Here is a 24,679-nt window from a genome sequence, read left to right as displayed (position 1 = left end):
GGGTGGAAAATAAATCCAACTAAAATTCTCTTCTACCTCAGTGAAGTGTCTAGGGGTCCAGTGGTATTGGGCCTGCTGAGATATCCCTCCTGAGTGAACAATAAGTTGTTGCATCTGGCCCCTCCTATAACCAAGAAAGAGGCACAAAGCCTACTAGGCCTATTTGGATTTTGGAAACAACACATTCCTTCTTTGAGTGTGTTACTCTATCCCATTTATGTAGTGATTAAAAAAAAAAAAAAGCTGCTAGTTTTGAGTGGAGCCCAGAACAGAAGAAGACTGCAACAGGTTCAAGCTTCCATGCAAGCTGCTCTGCCACTTCGGCCATATGACCCAGCTGATCCAATAGTGCTTGAATGTCAGTAGCAGACAGGGATCTATCTGGAGCCTTTAGCAGGCCCTCATGGATGAATCACAGTGGAGACGTTTAGGATTTTGGAGCAAGGCTGTGCCATCATCCACAGATAACTAGTCTCCTTTTGAGACAGCTCTTGGTCTGCTACTGGGCCTTAGTAGAAACTGAATGTCTGACTATGAGCCATCAAGTTACCATGACACCTGAGCTGCCTACCATGAACTAAGTGTTATCTGACCCACCAAGCCATAAAGCTGTGTGTGCACAGCAGCACTGTTATCAAATGAAAATGGTATATATTTGATCAGGCCCAAGCAGGTCCTGAAGGAACAAGTAAGTTATATGAAGAAGTATCTTAAATGCCCGTCATTCCTACTCCTGCTTTGCTGCCTTTTCTCTCCCAGACTGCACCTAGGACCTAATGATCAGTTCACAGAAGAAGAGAGGATCAGGCCTGGTTTACAAATGGTCCTGCATGATATGCAGGCATCGCCCAAAAGTGGACAGCTGAGGCACTACAGTTCCTTTCTGGGACATCCTTGAAAGATAGTGGTGAAGGGAATTCTTCCTAATGGGCAGAACTTTGGGCGGTGTGCCTGTTTGTGCACTTTGCTTGGACGGGGGGCACAGAACGGACAGATATGTGATTATATATTGATTCACTGGCTGTAGCCAATGGTTTGGCTGGATGGTCAGGGACTTGGAAGAAACACGATTGGAAAGTTGGTGGCAAAGAAATTTGGGGAAGAGGTATGTCTCAAAGTGGGCAAAAGATGTGAAGATATTTGTGTCCCATGTGAATGCTCAACAAGGGGTGACTTCAGCAGAGGAGGATATTAATAGTCAAGTAGACAGGATAACTCATTCTGTGGACACCAGTGAGCCTCTTTCCCAACCACCCCTGTCATCAGCCAATGGGCTCATGAACAAAGTGACCATGGTGGCAGGGATGGAGGCTATGCATGAGCTCAGCAACATGGACTCCCACTCACCAAGGCTGACCTTGCTACAAGCATCACTGCGTGCCTAATCTGCCAGTAGCAGAGACCAACATGGAGCCTCCAACATGACACCATTTTCCAGGATGATCAGCAAACTAACCTGGAGGCAGGTTGATCACACTGGACTACTTCCATCATGGAAGGGGCAGCATTTTGTCTTTAGTAGAAAAAACACTTTGAATATGGATTTGCCTTCCCTGCACACAATGCTTATGCCAAAACTACCACCTATGGACTTAAGGAATGCCTTAGCCACCATCATGGCACTACAGTATTGCTCCTGATGAAGGAACACATTTCACAGCCAGAGAAGTGTGGTGATGGATTATGCTCATGGAATTCACTGATCTTACTGTGTTCCCCATCATCCTGAAGCAGCTGGCTTGATAGAATGGTAGAATGAATGACCTTTTGAGTTGCAGTTACAGCACCAGCTAGGTGAAAATGCTTTACAGGGCTGGAGCAAGGTTCTCCAGAAGGCTGTATATGCCCTGAATCAGCACCCAATGCATGGTACTGTTTCTCCCCTAGACAGGAATCAAGGGGTGGAAATGAGAGTTGCACCAGTTACCTTCATTATCCCTAGTAATCCACTAGCAAAATTTTGCTTTTTGTTCCTACAACTTCATGTTCTGTTAGCCTAAAGGTCTTAGTTTCAGAGAGAAAAATGCTTTTACCAGGAGATATAACAATGATTCCATTGAACTGGAAGTTAAGGCTGCTGCCCAGTCACTTTGGGTTCCTCATACCTCTGGGTCAACAAGTTAAGAAGGGAGTTATGGTGTTGATTGGGATAACTGACCTGGACTACTAAGAGGAAATTGGACTACTACTTCACAGTGGAGGTGAGGAAGAATGTATTAGTCCATTTCCACACTACTATAAAGAACTACCTGAGACTGGGTAATTTATGAATAGAGGTTTAATTGGCTGGGTGCAGTAGCTCATGCCTGTAATCCCAGCACTTTGGCAGGCTGAAGCAGGTGGATCATGAGGTCAGGAGCTCGAGACCATCCTGGCTAACATGGTGACACCCCGTCTGTACTAAAAATACAAAAAATTAGCCGGGTGTGTTGGCATGCACCTGTAGTCCCAGCTACTCGGGAGGCTAAGGCAGGAGAATGGCATGAACCCAGGAGGCAGAGCTTGCAGTGAGTTGAGATCGTGCCACTGCACTCCAGCCTGGGCGACAGAGCAAGACTCCATCTCAAAAAAAAAAAAAAAAAAAAAAAAAGAGGTTTAATTGACTCACAGTTCTGCAGGCTTCACAGGAAGCATGACTGGGAGGCCTCAGGAAACTTACAATCATGGTGGAAGGCAAAGCAGAAGCAAGCACCTTCTTCATATGGTGGCAGGAGAGAGAGAATGAGGGGGGAAATGTCACACATTTTTAAATCGTAAGATCTTTTGAGAATTCGCTTACTATCACGAGAACAGCATGTGGGAAATATGCCCTGGTGATCCAGTCACCTCCCACCAGGGGCCTCGTCAACATTGGGAATTACAATTCAACCTAAGATTTGGATGGGGATGCAGAGCCAAACCATGTCAAAGAGTATGTCTGAAATAAAGGAGACCCTTTAGTATTACCATACCCTGTGATTAAGTAAATGGGAAACTCCAACAACCCAATCCAGGAAGGACTCTGAATGGCCCAGATCCTTCAGGAGTGAACATTTGGGTCACCCAACCAGGTTAAGAACCATGACTAGCTGAAGTGCTTGGTGAAAGCAAAGGGAATACAGAATGGATAGGATAAGATGGCAGTTATAAATACCAGCTATCACCAGCTGGCCAGTTACAGAAATGGGAACTGTAATCGTCATATTTCCTCCCCACTTGTTAAGAATATGTTCGTGTATATATACACATATATTAAGCAAATATCTGTTTTCTTTCCTCTCTTGTTCCTTTATTATGTAACTTCAGGCTTATCGACTTTATACCAATATTTAAGTATTGTTTATTTTTGTTTCACAAAATAATTGTGTTATTGTTCATCATGGCATCTAAGTTATAGGACACCAGGAGAAGAGTAAACATCACTCAAGAACTTTACCTTCTCTTCCAGGGATGGTATTAGTGTGTTCCTGATTGTGCAAAGGATAGTCGTGTCATTTTAGGTGGAATTATGACCTTGTTATTGTCTTTGATTGGAAATTATAATCTAATGAGATGCATACAGATGGCAAGTTGATAAGGGGTGGACTATGCTTAACCATGATTAATTTGAGATGTCAACCTGACCGGATTGAGGGATGCCTGTAGGGCTGATGAAGCATTGTTTCTAGGTGTGTCTGTGAAGGTGTTTCCAGTGGACTGAAAGAGGAAGACCTGCCCTCAATATGGGCAGGAACAATCCAATTGACTGGGGGCCAAGGTGGAACAGTAAGAAAAGAATTGGCTCTCTCTACTCTTTCTCTCCCTTAGGGAGCAGGATGCTTTTTCTTTTCCAGCCTTTGGACATCCAACTCCAGCTTCTTCAGCTTTTGGACTCTGGAACTTGAGGCAGTGGCCTCTTGGGGGCTCTCGGGCCTGACTAGGGACTGCACTGTTGGCTTCCCTCGTTCAGGGGCTTCAGACTTGGACTGGGACTGAGACATGCTACCAGCTTCTCTAGTTCTCCAGTTTGCAGTTGGCCTATCTGCCTCTATGATTGTGTGAGCCAATTCCCCCTAATAAATCCTCTCCCATATATCCTATTGGTTCTGTCTTTCTGGAGAACCCTGACTAATATACATCTCAATACATTTTTTGTTCCTATCCAAACTACACAAATATGAACTCACAAGACATTAAGTAACTTGAATGCTGACTCAGCCATAACCTAGGTCTTCAAGCATTAATTCAATCACCTTCTCTATTGTACCACACAACCCTTCTCTCTCTAAAAAATCCACAGTGGTTCACTGTGGCTTAGCACATCAAATTTAGATGTTTCTGCTCAGTCTTTTCACCCTCCTATCTCTCCATCATTTTTAGCATTGACTAAAGGTTCTCTTTGCTCCCCAAGCTCACCTGATGGTCATCTTTTCATTCTTTCCTTTTTATGGCAAGGCATACAAATGTTCTCCTGCCTCTTTCTATGTATTCATGTCTCCTTTCTTTGCTTGGAAACTCAGGTCAGACCTCACCTTCTCCAGGAAGCCCACCCAAACCAGTACCATTTCACTCGTCCCACTCTGACCATTCCCCCACTCAGTATTTCAGCAGTGTTTGTATCCTCTTTGTGTGGTGCCAGGTTTACACTGACAGAAGCATAGTGGGCACTGAATAAAGATTCGTCAAGTGATGAATAAATGAATAAGTGGATTCTGTTCGTTCAGTCTCTGAGCCTTCTCTCAAATGTGTCCTTCCTCCCTGTTCCTACTGTCATGGCCCCAGATAAGGATCTCATCATTTCTCCCTTGAACCATCAAAATAGTCTCCTATGAGCCTCCTCTCCCTTCCACGGTCCCTCTATTGAGACTCCACAAGGCCACCTGAGTGAACTTTCTGAAAGAAATCTGATCAGGTCTTCCATTCTTCATGATTCTCCAGTGCCTTTGAGACAGTCAAAAGCTCTTACCATGACATCCAAGGCTCTTCACAATGAAGTCTCAAACATTCTCCTATCTCCATTACTTTCCACTACTGATATATTCATGTTCGAGTTAACTTTTGAAGCACAGGGTATTTACTTGCACTTCTGAGCCTTGTTAATGCTGCTCCTTTTGCCAGGGGCCTCCTCCTGTCTTCTCTACCTGATGAACTTTTGCTTATGTTTTGGGGCCTTCCACAAATGTTATCACCACAACCTGAATGTCTACCTTGCCCAACCTCAGAGTTAGCCCTGCCCTCCCCCGGAATTGCCCTGGCTTTAGTCAGCCCACACTGAGCAGAGTGCATTGTGACTGCTAGTTGGTCAGTCTTGCTTCTTACTCTGCAAGCCTCCTGAAAGCAGGACAAAGTGTTCCTGTCTTTTACATCCACAGCCCCATTCAAGTACTTAGCTCCTAAGATGCCCTCAATGTTGCTGAATGTGTGAACAAAGCATCTTGTTCACACCATGTTAATTTGCATCCACTTGGAATCATGTACTTTTAGAACAGAAAGAGATATTAGAAAATATCTTTCCTAACTAGCTCATTTTGAAAATGGAAAAGCTTTAACACACAAGAATTTAAGTGACTTGCTCAAGGTTGTAAAGAGTCAGGGAGGGGCACTGAGCCTGGTCATCTGATTCATACCATCTTTTGCTTTATCGTCCACAGAAAGTCATGATACAAAAAGACGGAGTAAGCACCTCAAGGGTTAAAAAAAAAAGAGTATCTTCTTTCTTTTGCATTGTCCTATACTAGGGGCTGGATACCCTCATTTGAATTCAACAAATGTGGCTGACTGGATGGCACTGACAGACCTGCTGCTCTGCACTGCAATTGTGCAGTTGCCTCTTGATATCATTTTGAAGTGCATTGTAGTGAGCCAATTTGGTTGGCTTGAAATTTTAAAAATTCCTCAGATTCCTTGATTTTCTCAAAACTTGTCTTAGGATTCTGTACATTGAAAGAGTTCAGTTAAATAATGACAGACACTGGCTTCTAATACCTAAGATCAAATTACAAAGTTCCTAACTTATGCAGTTAACCTAGACTAATATCAACGTCTAGTGCTTCCTTTCAGACTTTTGTCTCACAATATAATGCCAAGGATAATTTGTACATCTTAGATGGGAAAAGTCAAAGAAAGATGATAATAGTGATCATCATAGTAATAGCAGACTGACAGACATGCAAAGGAACTGACACTATCAGTCAATGGGAAAATAGGGCACTCAGATTCTTCTATTTTTAAATCTTCCACAACAATCTGACACAAAAGAAAATGCTCCTTTTCAGGGAAAAAAGATGGATGAGCTCCTGCTTTACTCTTTTAGCTTTGCAAGGCGACGTGCCCTTTGAGTTCATCACTCCTTCCTGTCTGATGCCGCCATCAGCATCAGTTCACATTCTTCTACAACCGAGAGTGTGTCTGAAAAGGTTCCAGAAATTTGCTTCAAGAAAATACACAACAAAGATTTTTCAATCATTTCCCAAAGAAAGGGAAATGGCCACTTTAGAGAGATTTAGTAGCTTTTAACAGTACATTCATGCACTAATGTATGCACAGCCTATAAGCGAGGAGGTTATCTTTATGCCGCTGCTAATACACTCCATTTCCACTCCTTTGTCCTGCTTATAGTTAAAACAGGCTTCAGTAGTCACATTACTGTCATTTTGTGCTATCTGAAAGTTAAATCATAATGAGCTTTGAGATTGTTAGTTGTTTCTCTCTTGTTTCTGCAGAAACGCAGGCTTCTTTTTCATTTGGGAGAATGTGAGCCTCCAGGTTTCTATGATTGCCTCTCACGCCTTCTCTCTTCTTTTATTCTCTTCTCTTCTTTGGCTTAAAAAGCAAACTCATTACCAAACCAAATGTATAAGCCTCCCACACAGAATCTGGCGGAGAAAGACATCCCATTTAATTCAGAGGAGCCATTTCAGAGGCTAGCTGCGATCCACAACTTTGCTGGCTTGTGGGACACATCAAGTGTAACCCAAATGAATACAAGACTGTCTCTTCAGGGACTGCTCTGTCATCTGTACAAAGTTACTGACATGGAAAAGCAGCTACTTCTAGGGAGGCCATGAAGTACCCCACTCATCGTTTATAATTTAAAAATTAAAATAAAAATACTGATAATAATAACACTTACATAAGCACCTAATCTGTGCCAGGCACTTGTCAAAGCACTTTACATGTATTACCTCATTTAATCCTCAAAACAACCATATGAAGTTGGTGTTATCATTATCTTTATTTTACAGATGAGGAAAGTAAGGCTCAGAAAAGTTAGTAATCTGCCCAACATCACACAGCTAACAAGTGGCAGATGCAGACTAAATTTCAAATACTCCTGGTTCCATTTTCTATTCTTTACTACCACTATGCTATGCTGCCTCAAATTAAAGGACAAACGTATTAACATTCTTCTTGCCAAAAGTATCATAGAATATATTTTGAAATGCAGAATCTTAAAACAGATAAAAATAATAAGAGCAAATATTTATTAAGGGCTTACTATGTGCCAAGATGCATAACTTATAGCAAACTTACAGGTGGATATTATTACTCTTCATTCTTCCGGTGAGGAAACAGGTTACGTATTGTAGCTTGCCCCAAATCACAGAGTTAGGAATTAAACTCGTACAGCCTGACTCCTAAGTCACCTTGGTATGCTTCTTCTTCATCTTCCTGCCATAAGTATGAGGAAAATGAGGCACAGAGAAGCGTAACATGTTATATAATACAATAACCTGATCTAATTGTTTTCAAAGATCATTTTCTGAAAGCTCAGTCTAGGTCTACTGAGTCTCAGTCATGTGCTTTTCTCACTGTAACTTCTCCACCTATGTTCTGTATAAGTGAATTTTCCCTCCCACTCCCAGCCCCCAATCATCCAGGACACCTGAAATCATTCCTGGTTTCTTTGTGCCACCCCAGAGCCAACTTTTTATTAGGTCCTATTGAGCCTACCACGAAACACTCCTGAATCTGTACCTTCTACCTATCGATAAAGTCCAAACTCCCCAACATAGCCACTGAAGGCCCTTCACAATCTTATCTCAACCTTCTTTGCTAGTCTCTCAACACCACCACAACTGACCCATCACACATCACCCAACACACACACACACACACACACACACACACACACACACACACAATGTACATTACACTGCAGTCATGCTAAGTACATGGAGATTTTGCAAACACTGTTCTTTCTGCAGGCAATCCTCTTTTCTGAACTTTATGTTTTGTAAACACCTATACAAAGTTTGAAGTCTTCATTTGCTTACCCAGGCAGAATTATTCACTGCTTCTTAGGATTCTCATGTTATTTTATAGTGTTTATTACATTGTATTGCCATTTCTTGTCAGACTATAAATTCTGGCAAGAACTTTTTCTTAAATATCTTTGCATTTCTATAACCTGACCCCATGCTTGCTTCATACTAAAGGTTCAACAACTGAAAGTTGAATTAAATTGAACTTCTCTCACACAACCACTGACCCTATTGATCTAGTTCTTTGCTACTCAGAGTGGGAACCAATAGTGGACTCTATGTAACTACAATTTGGGAATTGCTTTAAATGAATCTCTGTCTGTTTAGTCATCATTTGCAATAACCTGGAACTTATTTTTCTTTCTCACCAAACTAATACAACTGAGATGAACTCTATCTAAAGATAGAGTTAGTTATCTAAAATTTGTGAGACTTCACAGAGACACAAAATTTTGCAATCAGGTATTTCTTTAGGCTTGTCCAACACGGAGAGCACTACCTTAATGTAACTTCTCTCCTCTCAGTATAAAACAAAATGTCATGGAAATCCAGAGTTAGACTGAAGAGTATAAAGCAAACACTAAAAGCTCTTTTTCAACAATTACAAGAGAAATATAAATACTGCAAGTTAAGTTTAAATTAGCCTTGGAATTCCAAGTAAATTAATACATACACAAAAAATATACAGAGCATATTTCCTTATCAGTTTCCAGACACTAAAGATGAATAGCAGAAAGAGTTGATAGTGTTTCACATTTAGAGCTGCTAAGGACCTAAAACATTTTAAATTAGTTTTCTTCCCAATTCTGGGTGGCAGGACCATATGGCTACCCATTTATTTTTAAAATGAAAAGAATAAGGCACAGAGGGTTAAATGATTTGCTGAAATTACCCAAACTACCATCTTCTGGCAGTAAAAATAGTAGTAATCATTTATATAGGGCTTCCTGTGTGACAGGCAAAATGCTATCCATTTATATTAATTATCTCAGTTAGTCCACATTGGCACCATGCGGTAGACGCTATCCTATTTTCTCAATTGTAATGTGCTAATTTGTTTTTAACATTTTAACATCTCTAATATTGGTGAATATTACAATCAATGTCATGTTATAGTTTGATTGGCAGCATTTTTTTCTTCCTTAATTGTACATAAAATAATGGTGGCACTCCAGATTCAAGGAAATACAATATAAGCCACATTTTTGCAGATGAGGAAAGTGCAGCTTGACAAAGTAAAGTATCTCTCCAAGGTTGTACATTTGGTGAGTGTAAGAGCCCCGGGATTTGAACTCAGGTAGTTGAAGCCCATACACTTAACTATCTGCAAACCATGTTCCACAGGTATTCCCATTCACAGCATGTGAGTTGCCACTGTCGTAGTCAATGGTCTATGCTGGCCCTAGAAAGCAGCAGTCTCGGCTGGGCATGGTGGCTCATGCCTGTAATCCCAGCACTTTGGGAGGCCTGAAGTCAGGAGTTTGAGACCAGCCTGGCCAACATGGTGAAACCCCGTCTCTACTAAAAATACAAAAATTAGCCAGGTGTGGTGGCGGGCTCCTGTAATCCCAATTACTTGGGAGGCTGAGGCAGGAGAATTGCTTGAACCTGGGAGGCAGAAGTTGCAGTGAGCTGAGACGCCACTACACTCCAGCCTGGGCAACAAAGTGAGACTCCATCTCAAAAAAAAAAGAAAGCAGCAGTCTCTTTAATTGTCATGGTCACTGGGAAGAGTGATGAATAATGAATTAATGAACAAAAGAGATTCTCTTAACAGGTGGCCTTTGACATCTTTGCGTCTGTTGCAGTAATAGAAAGCATCCACAAGTCGAAGAGGCATATGGACAGTGCTTGTTCCTTAGGCTTAGGTTAGGTAACACCATCTTCCAGGAGGTACCATGGAGTCACACCCTCACTTTCATCCCCAAATTCTGCATGTCCCTCTTGCAAACGGAGCCAAGCAAGAATCCACCTCTGATCAGATCATCACCTTCTGTGAAAGTACTCCATTTCCTAACATAGAGCTAGACTTATTTCTAAACTGTGAAAACCCTTCTAAGACCACAAGAAAGTTTCCATTATTGGTTGTTTTAGAAAACAAACTTGTCAAGGTCTAAACATATGGCAATAACAAAATGGATATGTATTTTTCTATTAACAAGAGTCAGAATGCAGTTGTACATAGGAATTGGAATGTATTGGCTGCTAGGAGAGAGAAGCCCTTGATTCCTGCAGCCGTGTGACTAATTAGGTTTTCTTTTGTGAAGGAATTAGTTTGTATTGATTCATTTATGTCTGATGTAACTCAGCAGTTCTACCCCTGCCCGGGAAGCCTGCCCAGACTGGTAAGTGATAAGGCGCTGGCAGAGCAGCTCAGCCGGCTCAGTGGGGCTATGCAAACCTCTTGGCTGAAGAAGTGTGCAGGGCCAGGATGACCATATCACTCTGGCTAGTCTCCATTCCCTGATCAAACATAGGCCAACCATATGAACTACCTCTGCTGGCTGAATACAGAAAGGGCTTCATCATCCCAGTGACCACCACCCTACCCTTGGGCAGTTATGATTTCATATAAGTAAGGATCCATATTGATTAAGATTCTTTGGTTGCAAACAACAGACTCTGACTATAGCTAATTTGAACAATAAAAAGTACATTTTGGGACGGACACAGGACAGTTCACAAATATTAAAGAAAAGTTGAACTTTAGACCTTCCAGCAGCCAGAAATAAGGACAGCTTGGGCCATCTCAATAGCAACTACTGGATAGTCAGTTCAGGCTACTCCTCCAAACACTCTCCATCCTTGGGTCAATCAGCTTGAGATTTAAATTCCTGAAGAGAGTATCTGATTGCCCTGGGTGTGTGTATGCATCAAGAAAGGACATAATAATTCAACAGGAAGTCTCACCAAGAGTTGCTTGCAATGTGGGAGGAGTAGTTGCTACTAGCATGAGGGAAGGATTCAAGGCAGACAAAAACAGTAGACATTCACTATAGAGTCCCAAACCAAGAGTTCTACAACAGCAGTAGGAGGGCAGAGTGTGTGCCTTTCCAGGAGGGATATCTGGGAAGTTCCTGGGTTCTGGAGGCTATTCAATACTGGAAGAGAATCCGTGTGAGCAAGTGAGTACTCAGGAATGGGAGAGACTCAGAAATCAGACATACAGAGTAGAACCAGAAGACAACAAGACTGCACAGGGTGACAAAATTTCACCTTAGCCAGAATCATCTTAAATATTTCTTGCTGTTGTGGCAGCCTATCCACAACCTGATTCAGCCAGCCTTGTACCTCCAGAGAAAGAGAGAAAGTGGGATGTGAGCTGTGTAGGAGTTGGATAATGGAAAATAATAGCAAGTCTTGCCAATGACAAGAAATAGAAAGCTAAAACAATTAGCTCTGCCTCTGGAGAGCAGGTGGGCCCATGGCCAAACAGGGCAGGAAGTATCCTTGGGAGCCTCTGTTTGTGCACCAGTGCATGTGCACACAGCACACACACACACACACACACGTGCCACCCTGGGGTAAAACCAGGAAATAGATGTTATTAACTTCAGTTTCTCCCTACCTCATTTCAGGGATTTAGTTTAGAGTCCTTGACTTTCAAACTCTCCTCCCCCACAATTTTTTTATACATTCACGAACTGATTCACATGTATTATGCCTTTGCATTTTGAGACCTATTATCTTTTGTTCCAACTGCATAATTTTTTTTTTTTTTTTTTTTTTTTTTGCCAAAACACAATGAAAAGAGCATTTCATTTGGTGTCCAGAGACTTGGGTTTATCAAATCTAGGCTGGACATTCACCTCTGGACTGGTCCCCTTCTCACGATTCACTACTGCAGGGTGACATGCATGGTAAGGAGCTGATGTTCATTCACTGCTCCCTCTCCTTGGCCATTCCCCTCCCCTAGGCCCAGTGCTCTTTCCAAGATGCTCTTCCTTATAGCTGAATTGTACTCATCTTTCAGGTCTAGCCTAAGTGAAAGCAGTGTGGCAAAGAGGAAAGTTGCCTTAGTTCAAATCAAAAGGCTTGGACAAATTACTTTATTTCTCTGAGTCTCTGTTTCATTATCTGTAAAATAGAGATAATCATACCTCCCTTTCAAAAAACAAATGTGAAATAGTTGATGTAGAAAGAAATGCCCACAGTAGGCACCTGATAGCTATTATCATTTACTATCCTTTCTGCAAAGCCTTCCCTGACCAACCCTTTTCACAGTGATCTCTCCTTTCTCTCCATTCCCTTGGTGCAAATTCTCTGTATTATTTAAGTAGTCATCATTTGCTCTGGGCTACTAAAATGTTACCTTTCTTCTAACACCTGTATGAAAACATTTCACTGATGTATATTTTAGAAGTTTATTTGACAATGTGTGACCTAGGGTGCTCCTTTTCCAGAAAATGTCCTGCAAACTCCCTAATCATTATTGTTTAATTAGGGATTAAACTCCCTAATCATTATTAAGCCCTAGCAACATGAGTAAGATGTTCAAAAAGGTCATTTTGAGTAACAGGTTTATAATTTTACCCCAAAACTCTGAATTTTTGCTCTTTTTCCTTTTCAAGTTAGCCCAGAAATATTCTTCATTCAGATTTTCTCTTCATTTATGAACCTTGGAATAAGCACTTATTTCCTTAACTGCATAGTCAGTTGCCTCTTTTTTCCTGCCTGCACCATGCACAGATTGGCAGTCCCGTGTCCTAGTTGTGCATGCCACTCTCCATGTTTCAGTTAGGCTCAGCATTGGGATTTGTTAACTGGGAAAAGCATGGAAGTGGCTGAAAATAAAAGCCCAGGTTTATAAGAAATCCTGCCCACTTTTCCCTTTTCACTCCTCCCAGGGCACCATAGCCCTCTAAGGAGTTACTGAAGGAGCCATTTCATCAAAAGTCCAGCAACAGCTGCTTCATTTGAGTGAAAAAGCAGAGAGAGCGAGGACATTTAGAACCCTAACATCAATCCATCAAGTTCAAGCCAGAGACACAATCTGGCTTTCATGGAGGAGATGAAAGTGTATGGTTGACGGCTTCCCTGGGTGGGAGGGAAGTGAAGCCTGAAGGCTGTTTCTGCTGAGTGTGCTTATTGTCAGGTATCTGGAAACAAATCCCTAAAAACTGAGCAAGATCAAAGGACTCATCAAAGGACCATTCATCAAAGCTGGAACTCCATGCAGTGTCTGCTAGAAATCATGTCCCCTATCCACACCCAGGAAAATCTGCACAGGTGGAGACAGACTTCACCCCTGTTTATTGGTGTAAATCAAATAATATGCAAAAGGAAGAGGGGAAAAAAAGATAAAAGTCGGAACAATCAATGTCTCTGAGAGGTTTCAGACCTTTTGAGACTCGTAGGAAAAATGCTTACCTTCTTCCTTCTTTTCCTAGGAAGACTCTAGCTAGCACCAAAAATAGGCTTATGGTTCTTACTATTTATAAAAGATAGCACCTTGAATGTTAGCTATAATATTACACAATGTACAATTAGATCCAGTCTCTATCCTGTGAGCTCACATTCAGAAGCAATAAACCACTGAGATATAAATGAAAGACACAAAGGCCCTTAGGACCAAATATGTGCTAGTCATTTTACATATGTTTTCTCATCTAACATTTTCTCCTACTGGGCTGTAGAAGTGTGGTGAGCTTTGCTTCCAACAGGGTACCTTGAGTGTAATAGGTACTCTAAGAATTGGAAGAAGAGAAGTTTAACTTCAGTGAATGTCAGATGAAAACAGAGGGAGCTTGCCCTGATTACAGATGACAGGCAGATAATCAGAAAAATACCAGAGGCTACATCTACCCATGATGAAGTACAAAACCATGACTGGCACACAAACTTCCTACCACATTTTCTTGAGAAGTAGAATGCATGCTATGAAGGTTCAGGTTGGCTACAGATTCATAGCTGACTTTGTATTGGAATTATCAATTCATGATCTTTCTCTGTGTGGTCTCCAAGGCAAAGTGACAAGTGGAAGAGGAACAATGGATGAAATGTTTCTCTTAAGAAAGAATTTGGTGAGACAAAGATGATGATTTTTATAGACTCAGGGTTATGAGTCCAGATACATTTTTCAGTAAAGACAAAATAGAAGGCAAAGTTGGACATTGCCAAACATTGTGATGCCTTTGCCAGACAAATATTGTCTTAATTTTAAAAGCATTTGAGAAATGTGGTAAGGACATCTACAGTAGTTTTCTGGTATTTTTCCTAGAACAAAATTAAATGTTGTAGAATTTGAAAGAAACAAAAGCCATACAGCCTAATTAAGTTTTCAAGTGAGAACTGAGTTCTCTCAACTGAAATATTTTCATTAAGAAACTGGATCCTCATTTTTCATAATATTGGGGTCTTGGCTACAATTAGTCTTACTTTTCCTAGTTGGTGTCAGGCAGTTTTCCAGGAAGTAACACCTGAATGCAAAATTAGGATGAGATCTTGCTGGGAGGGCAGTCACACCAGGAAGACTGTACCAGGGAGTAATCCCACCAGGAAATAAATCCACACACTTCAGTGACACTATCAGAAATGTTCTCAACAGACTTGCTACACAGCCACCACCAGGGGTGGCGTGGGGGGTTGTCACTGCCTGTCAGGCACAGAGCTTTTACTTTGGTTTCTTAGGAAAATAGTACATGCCCTTTCTGCTTCCTACTGAGAGTGAATTATTCTTGCCTGGGCTCAAGCAGAGAGAGGCTGACTGGGTTGGGAGCACTCAGCTACAGCCTATTAAACTGAAGTTGCCTTTAATGTTGGTTAATGACAAGGAAAACCCTGTGTTTCCATCTATCTATATAGCCAAACTCAGATACAGGAGGAAGTTTGTGCAGAAAAGTGCTTTCATTTTACAAATTCCAATATTTTCCCAATTTGTCATCTATAAACGCTTGAAAATATGAGATAAATGTAAAAATTTGACGTGGAAAACTTATTAAATCTGTATTCTATGCGAGTTCAAGCATATGCACACATGTTCACATACCCACAAACAAAATAACTTTCCTGGAGGTCAAACTATAAGCAGCATTGTTAGGCAAAGGAGGCAACATACCTTTCCTCTTACTTTATATCATTATCATTGGCTTTAGCATTTACGTAGCACTGCACTTTTGGCTGCTCTTTAGAACCATACCTGTCATCTGGCCCTCAGAAATAATTTGCTTTTGGAGGTCAAACCAGAGAATGTCAGTTTGCAAATGAGACCACAGAGAGGTTAGGTTATTTGCCCAACATCTCAAATCAAGAAACAATATATGAGTACATATCTTTTAAGCAAGAACTGAGAATAAATTATGTAAGCATCATATTCCCAGCCCCAGTTGTTAACCAGCTAAGTCACATCTCCTAGAAATTTTTTCTGGCCAATTCTATAGCAATTTCATTACTCATTTTGCATCTTTTTCTTTATTCACTATTGTAATCAGCCCCAGGTGCTTCTAACATGAATTTTCTGATGTGAAATAATATTGATATGAAAGACTGCATACTTGGAATTATCCCTATATTAGTCATATGAAGCCTAATTTTGTGTTTATTTGTTTTAATATTCAAAGGTCATATCCATATCTTAATTGTCCAAGTCAACTGATCTAATTATGTCATATTTTTAATGTTTGTTTAATTATTTTCGATAAGAATTGATCATCGTGTGTATGTATCCTTGTCACACAGTTTTGAAACAGGCAAAGGAACAATTTCAACTTCTAATAATTTAGTGTTGGCTTTTAATGGAAAAGTAAAGAAAAAGACAAGCAAACTCAACATAAGTGCCATGATTTGTCAACTGTAAAGCATCATAAAAATGTATGTTCTTGTTGATGATGAGGTAATGATAACAATGATTATGAAGAAGAAGGGAAGAAGAAACAGTTGTATATCTACAGAGAAGCACCAAGCTTCACTATGGTGTTTAATTATTAATTACATAGACAATTAGTCTTGACTAATCTCAAATTTTTTTTGAAAATGTTAGGGGTATAACATGTCTGGTGGCCTGGGCTGGAAGTCTAAGCTCCTAACTGAAATAAGCTGACCACATAGCATGTACTTTATTGCAGTGACAGGAACTTAGTCACTTACCTATTCTTTGATCCTGGAACCTACCAAATGGCAGAAAGACTCAGAGTGTCATGAAATCTAAATGGAAATAACCTGGGACTACTTGTTTTTTTTTTGCATAGGATGCTGAAAGCACCTGGTTCCTTTTCAAAAATCAGAATAGCCAATAACCTACAGTGATTTAACCTGGTATAAAATGGGAGCACTTTGAACTCAGATTTAATTCATCAAAGATTTCCTATGTGGAATGCTACAGCAATCAATAAAATAAGTACGAACTTAATGTCCCTCAGGCCTAGACAATCAGGTACAAATTAAACAATAAGCTACAAATAACTAACTCTGGTTTCTTTGTGCTATTCCCATGAGTATCTGTACAGATAGCCTAAGTTGTCCCATAAGTGGCCTGTGAAGAGTACTTTCACCCCATTCCGATGTCTTCCTTTCTGGTGCAACACCCATCCCACCATTGCCTTCAAGTGTTTGTTTCCTTAACTCAGGCTGTAGCCTCCCACTCCACCACCCTCCCCATCCCACTCCCACTCCCGCCCAGCATCTTTGTTACCTAACTCAAGTCAGTGACTCTAAATAACTGGCTGACTGATCAACCAGCCATTCCTAGACATAAGTAAGGCTGTGCAGTGTGGTAAAAGGGCCACAGACTCTGGAGCCAGACTCTGCAGGGGTTCAAATCTCAGCTTTGCCAGTTTCCAGCTACTTGACTTCAGACAAGTTTACTTAACCTCTTTTTGTCTCAGCTTCTTATTCTGTAAAACCGACATAATAAAATTGCCCTCTCATGAGACTGTTGTTAAGGATTGAATTTGTGAATATATGTAAAGTGTGTGGAGTGGAGCAGTACCTAGAATATACAGTAAGCATTGTACAAGTCAAAGATCTTTTCATTAATAAGGGCAAGGGTTGAAAAACCTTGCTGATGTCCCATTTTCTGAAAAAATTCCTGCATCCCTTTGGATAGGCAGGCAGCTCTCTAGATACCTGTGACCCCTGACAACTCTCTGGCCCTCCTTACACACTACAGATAGGACCACAGCCACCAGGCTCTCTAGTCCCTGGACTCTGTCCTTCTAGCTATCACTCACATACCTCCCAATGAATCCCTCTGGCCACCACCACTCACGAGTGGCCCTAGAATAAATATTTGAATACAATTTTATAGGGCAGTGAAGAAAGAAAGATTGCTAATATTAGTAGAGAACTAAAGCAGGTCCTCTTGTCCATCTCCTGTCTGAATGAATATTCCAGAGAATAAATATCCTAGAACTCGACTCAGTCTTTGCCCAGAAATGCTTTCCCTTCCACATCATCTGTTGTGTTATTCTGCACAGATGTTCTGCCCCTCTCCTCCTCATTGGCAGAAATACCCATCCAGCTCTTCCCTAGCCAAACTCCGTGGTTTACTTTGAGGATGAGTCCCGACTATCCCCATTAAGGCTTTTTACCTCTCTGAAAAGCCCTAAACAAGCCCACTTTCCCCCTAACGTTTCCTACAGGTAGAAATTTAAAGCCCTGTAGAATTGGGAAGCAGCAGAGGGGAGCAGCAGAGGCCAGCAGAGAAATTACCCTGGGCAAGCTGGATTCACCTTCCACCCCAAAGGCATCCCTCTCTCCTTAAATTTCTGACCAGCCTGTTTCTGAAGATGTGCCAACACATTTGTTGCTTATGCTCTTTTCACAGAAAAAAACAGAAGGAAGATTGTGGCCAGGAACAATAAATATGACAGGCCCAGTTTGAAAACTAACTTTAGGGTAACACTTTTTTTAAAAAATAGCAAAGATTGGAGAGCAGATACCAGCATGCAAAGTGTTTGTCATTTCCTATTTTTAAAAGTTAGACCCGGTGGCTGGGCCTAGTGGCTCACACCTGTAATCCCAGCATTTGGGAGGCTGATGAGGGTGGGTCATGAGGTCAGGAGTTCAAGACCAGCCTGACCAACATGGTGAAACCCTGTCTATACTAAAAATACAAAAATTAGCTGGGCATGGTGGCACGCACCTGTAATCCCAGCTACTCAGGAGGCTGAAGCAGGAGAATCGCTTGAACCTAGGAGGCAGAGATTGCAGAAAGCAGAGATTGTGCCACTGCACTCTAGCCTGGGCAACAGAGTGAGACTCTGTCTCAAACACACACACACACACACACACACGTATAATAAGGCAGGGTGCGGTGGCTCACTCCTGTAATCCCAGCACTTTGGGAGGTTGAGGTGGGCAGACCACCTGAGGTCAGGTGTTCGAGACCAGCCTGGCCAACGTGGTGAAACCCTGCCTCTACTAAAAATACAGAAATTAGCCAGGCATGGCAGCGGGCACCTGTAATCCCAGCTACTAGGGAGGTTGAGGCAGGAGAATTGCTTGAACCCAGGAGTCGGAGGTTTCAGTGAGCTGAGATTATGCCATTACACTCCAGCCTGGGCAGTAAGAGTAAAACTCCGTCTCAAAAAAAAAAAAAAAAAAAAAAAAAAGGTTAACAGGTCATAAGGCCTTGTATTGTACCAACTACCTATCCTAAAATATGTGTGTTCTACCATGAGGAGGAAGTAAAAAAAATGTGTGTTTGAAAAGGAGCTCTTGAGACCCTTCAGGATCCTCAAAGTCTCTCATTATATATTTTTTAGTTTTGTGACTTTGTAGCAATCATAGCTTTAAAAATAATATAAACATATCTGGATCACAGTCTTCTAAAATCTTAAAATCCACTAAAGACTGCGAATTGCATAAAATAGTTCCTTCTTTAACAAAAGTATGGAAAATATATAAAATAAACTCTAGGCTAACAGATGCAGATAAGCAAATGGAAGCCAAAATAGAAGTATCTTTGAATTTGTTCTCTCAAAAATTTTATGACAATTCTCCAGTTTTTTAGACAATGTAACTTTCTCAAGCCTTATTCAGAATTTTTTGGGAAAGATGTTGTCCCACCTCACACCCAATTTAGGTGATTCTCATAAGAGTAGTTTCCAAGGTGCCATCTTTTCATCTCATTAGACTTAACTGAGTCTAGTAACCCAGGGTTCAACAGTAGCTCCACCTCTAATTGACCTTGTAATTTCTCTGAGATTCCATTTCCCACTTATAAAATGGAGATGATGATTCAAAATAAACGTTTCTAAACTCTAAAGTAATATTTTCTTTCTAAGACAATTTACTGTTCCCAGGGGCATGTATAGCCTGCAAAGGTTACAGGGACAAATACTCAACTAACTTTTTGTATTTACTCCTTCAAACTATTTTATTGAAAGAAGCATCCCTCTCTTCTGCTTGAGTTCTTAGAAATAATGGAAGGTTCTTACTGATTTGTGTGGGGAGGGGAGCAGGTATTCCTACACAAGCATTTTGTAGGGCTAAAAATTAGGCCAATCAAAAGAGGGACTTCTGGGTTATAAACTAAATTAAGATCCAGAACAAACAGGAAGATGATCATTTCTTTCATCACAACTTCCATCATAAACATCTTCTCCTCCATTCATGGATGGACTCTTACTGTTTGTTCAATGAATATTGACAATCCCAGGCATTGTTCTTGGCCCCTGACATTCAGAAGTGACAAAATCAATGCCCTACTCTCATGGAGCTTAAGTTCTAGTAGTGGGAGGGTGTGGGAACAGACAATAAATAAACATGTTAAGAGGTGCTAAGTCATACAAAGAAAAATAAAGCAGGCATTGGGAGTACAGCAGGATGGAGGTGGGGGAGGCTGCTATGTTAGACAGCGTGGTTGTTAGGCCTTTCTCATTAGGCAATGTTTCAGCTGAGGCTTGAACAGAGAGAGGCAGCAAGTCAGTCAGATATGTGTGGGCAGCATATCCCAAGCAGAGGGAACAGTCATGCAATCTTGGAGGCTAGAAGGTGCTTGGTATGTTCTGGAAAGAGTCAAGAGGTCAATGTGCCTGGAGCAGGGGCAGCAAATGGGACAGTGATAGCCATGAGGCCAAGGCGGTGGCAGACAGCCAGATGGCGTGGAGACTTGCAGGCCACGGTAAGAACGTGTGGGTTTTGCATTTTACTCAGAGTGAAAAGAGAAGAGATTACGGATTTTTGTGCAGAGAGGCAACATGATTTGATTTGTAATTTTTAAAAATTTCTCTGTGGAGTATATATTGGGGGAGAGGAGCAAGGGTAGAAGCAGGGAGAACTATTAGGAGGCTATTATACTAGTCCAGTGAGGGACGATGATGGCTGGAATTACCATGGCATCAGTGGAAGTGGCAGAAGTGAGAATTCTGATTATATTGTAAAGATGCTGTCTACGGGGTTTGCTAGTGGACTGGGTGTGCAGCAAGAGAGAAAAGACGGGACAACAAGAACTACATCAACTAGGAGAGTGAGAATGGTGATGTCACTCCCAAGAAGGGGAAGCCTATAAGAGGAGTTAGTTTGGCAGAAGGGAAAATAATCAAGATTTGTTTTAGACATGGTAAGTTTGAGCTGCCGGTTAGAAATCTAAGTGGAGATGTTGAGGTCATTTAATATGTAAGATTCAATTTCCCCACCTGTAAAAAGTTCAAGAGAAAGATTTGGACTGGAGATAGAAATCTGGACATCATTAGGGAAAAGACTGAATGTGCAAGGTTGCTGGACTTAGCAAATAAAAATATAGGACTACAAATTTATTGGTTGTTTATCTGAAATTCAAATTTAACCAGGAATCCTGTAGTTTATCTGTCAGTCCCATGGGTGGGGCTGGCTGAGATCACATAGAAAATTAGTGTGGATAGAGGGCCCAAGAATTGAGCCCTGGGGCACCATAATGTTAAAAGATCAGAAGGAAGAGGAGGAAGTAGAAAAGGGAAATCAGAAACCACAGTGTTCTAGGAACCAAGAGAAGAAATTGTTATAAGAAGGAAGGAGAGATCAGCTATGCCAGATTCAACTAACAGCATTATAGATTTGATAAAATGGGGGTGGCAGGGGAGAAGGAAAGTTTGATTGGAATGGGTTTGAGAAAAAAATGGGAAGAGAGAAACTAGCAAGAACAAGGACAGACACATTTATAGGGCAGTAGCTGCAGGGTGATTTGGGGTCAAAATAGATGGGGCTTTTTGAGATAGTGGTCAGCAGCTGGGGCAGGTGACTGAAATGGTGTCTTGTCCCCAGAGTGGCCATGCACCAAGAAGTTGGTACTCTCCTAATACACGAATACGGAACTTCAGCATTCAGGTAAGTGTGGAAGAGCCACAGTGGGTCCCGGACCAAGAGTGTCCAAGATGTTCACAGTACAACATCAAGTTTGACTTTATCCCCCAGAAAGCACCACTGCCTCTGGAGTGGAAAGTGCTTCTGCATAGGTCCCTTGCCTGAAGATATTTGGTGAACCCTCTATGGCTAAGCCCAAAGGTTACTATTTCCTGTGACTCTCAAAAAATCAGAGAAGTTGGAAACAATGGTTTGTTGCCTTTGTAGTAATCAGAGACCTTGTTTCTAAATACAAATAGCCACTGTGAAACTGAAATTACTTATTTCTACTGCTTAGATACTTAGGGCATCAAAGAGTCAACAACAGGTCCTAGGAATATTCTTGCAGTATTCAGTGGCATGAACAGAGGATCTGACCCAGATGAAGGGGGCAGCTGGTGGAGAATGGAGGTCCGACAAGAGGTAATCAGCAGCAGGATTGTTGCAGGGCAACCAGGTGCTTCCATGAATCATGGGAACAGAAACTCCAGCAGCATGGGATAAGAGCCCGCAATGAGTCTGGTAACCTGCACTGACAAACCCAATTTGGCACAATGCACCTGCACCCTGTATCCTCATAGACAATGAATCATATCAGTGCTGAGAAACACAATTCAAAATTTTGGAGAAATAGAAGTGTCAGAGTCCTTAGGCAGTATGTAAGTATTTTATTAATGGTTTAACAGCATCACTTTTAAGAATGTGTAGGTTATCTTTCTGATACTTTCTTGGGAGTGGGAAAGTCTAAGCTATACTGCTCCTGAACTAACTTTAACATTATCTGTATCAAAGTTATATAATTTCCTAAGTTTACTAGAAGATGGTGGTCCATCAATGTGCATTTTCCTAATTCTTTCACAGAAACCTGGTAATAGCTGCTGTTTCTGCTTTGTGTTGGAGTCTATTCAGTTTTAAATATAACAATTAACAAGGTTTGCTTTAGCTTGTTTTATAGAATGTCTGTTTACTGTGTCACTAATTTGGGGCTTTGTACAAATGTTTTATACTTCACCAAGGGAAATAATCCAACTTCATGTTTTGTACCTTTTCACATAATATTTCCCCTTATTAAAATGACTATATAAGTTTGTTTATAAAGCTTTTGACCAACACCTATATTGACAAATTATTAAAAGATGGAATTTTGCAATATGTTTTTAGCTGGTGGTAATGATCAAGTAAGGAGAGAGAAACTGACCATGCAGGAAAGAGAATGTGAAATTGTTGAAGGGTTGTCCTTGAGTAAGTGAAGTTGGGGGATGTGCAGAAACCAGTAGACAAGTTGAAGGATTCTCCTTCTGAGGCACAGGGATAGTTCACCCACTGCAAGAACAGTAGAAGCTGGTTTGTGGATACAGATGCAGCTAGATTACGGGTTCTGGTGGTGACAGCAAGTGAAATTTCTCTTCTGATTGCTTGTAAACTCTTAGTGAAATAAGAAATTAGGTCATGAGGCAAAAGTGAAGAGTAGGGAGGGATGTTAGAGGTTGGAGGGAAGAGAAGGCAGCATGAGATGTTGGTCTAGGAGGGAGGGAGGGTATGAATTGTCTAGGGAGATGCTGTAAAATTGCCTGGCTGCATGATCCACCTGAGGTTTGTGGTAATGAACTAAGAATAGGATGATGGGAATAGAAAGGAGCAAAAGAACTGAAGACGTGAGTGAAAAAATTACTCTGATAGTGGGCTATAGAATCTAAGCTTATGCTATGGTCTGAATGTCTGTGTCCCACCAGAACTCGTATGTTGATACCTAATCCCCGATGTGCTGGTGTTAAGAAGTGGGACTTTTGGAAGGGGACTAGGTCATGAGGGTGGAGCCCCTGTGATTGGGATTAATGCCCTTATGAAAGTGGTCTGAGGGAGCTGTGTGCCCCTTGTAGATGGTGCCCTCTTGCTGTGAGAATGCAGCAGAGAGCCCTCACTAGACTCTGAGTCTGCTGGTACCTCCAGCCTCCAGAACTGTGAGCAATAAATTTCTGTTGGCTATACATTTCCCAGTCTAAGGTATTTTGTGATAGCAACCTGAATAGAATAAGATAGCCTATTAAGGAGGGAAGTAAAGACAGGAGGGGAGGAAATGATCAGTGCAAAGGTGATAGGGACAAGGATCCAGGAGTTGTTGGAATCAGAGTACTAGAGGGAATGCGCCGGAAAAATAGGAGATGGTGGTAGAAAATCCAGATGTTTTAAATTGATATAATATAGGGTAGGGGAGCATTTCCATAAACACTTTAATAACTTGCCATTATTTCTAAGACTGAATAAAAATCAATTGGATGTTGCCTAAGAATCCGGCACAAATGGTAATGAGCATGTTTCAAAATCTCCCCTCCTCCCTCCCTTCCTTTCTCTCCCCTTTTCTCCCCAACTCTCTACAGCCCCATTCCATTGAGTCTTTTCCTCTCTCTGTTTCTCTCTCCTTTCTCTCTTATAATTTTGAAAAGGAATATAACTGCTCAAATTTGAGTTTAACTGAAACAGACGGAAACCAATGCCTGATGAAAGAGCATCTCTCCATAGTACTGAAGATGTAGGAAAAAAATAAAATAAAATAAAATAAAATAAAATAAAATAAAATAAAATAAAATAAAATAAAATAAAAAGAGCATGTTGCTGATAGAAGCTGAGCGAAAGAACACAAGAAATAGTTGCCTCTGACATTTAAGCAAGACTGATGCTGGGTGTTTTTAGATTTATGTGACTGATAAATAATACAAGATTCCCTGTAGAGGACAAATCCAAGTGAAAAACAACTGACGAGAAGTAAGGTATGTGGTTAGTAATCTCAACAGGAAAGCTGAGCTATCCTGAAATTCAAGACATAAAATGTCTATTTTTTACCTAGAATATTGTACCCTTGGCAATTAAATTGTTTTCCAATTGCCTCATCTCACTTTCTCTGAAAAGCCAATAATGGATTTAAATCTCTTTCCAGGTAAACTGAGGTCCTACCTATCAGGGAAGAAAACTTTAATTCACTTTTTAAAAGGGGTTAATCTTGGAATATTCCTTCATTTAGAAAATTTTTCTGCTTTTCAAAACATTTCTATTTTCGTTCTCATTCAAACATTTCAGCAAAATTCTTCTCCGCATCTGGCATTTCCAAGCAGGGGAGTATTTCTTAGAGAAGAGTTGTAGAGATTGCTGTCCTTTTCCCCAAGAGTGAGCTGATTTCAAAAGTGAAAAAAAAAAAAAAA

The sequence above is a fragment of the Rhinopithecus bieti genome, unplaced genomic scaffold (genome assembly GCF_001698545.2).
Source record: "Rhinopithecus bieti isolate Rb0 unplaced genomic scaffold, ASM169854v2 scaffold_20892, whole genome shotgun sequence".
In the NCBI taxonomy this organism is placed as follows: domain Eukaryota; kingdom Metazoa; phylum Chordata; class Mammalia; order Primates; family Cercopithecidae; genus Rhinopithecus; species Rhinopithecus bieti.
This window is presented reverse-complemented; position numbering follows the sequence as displayed.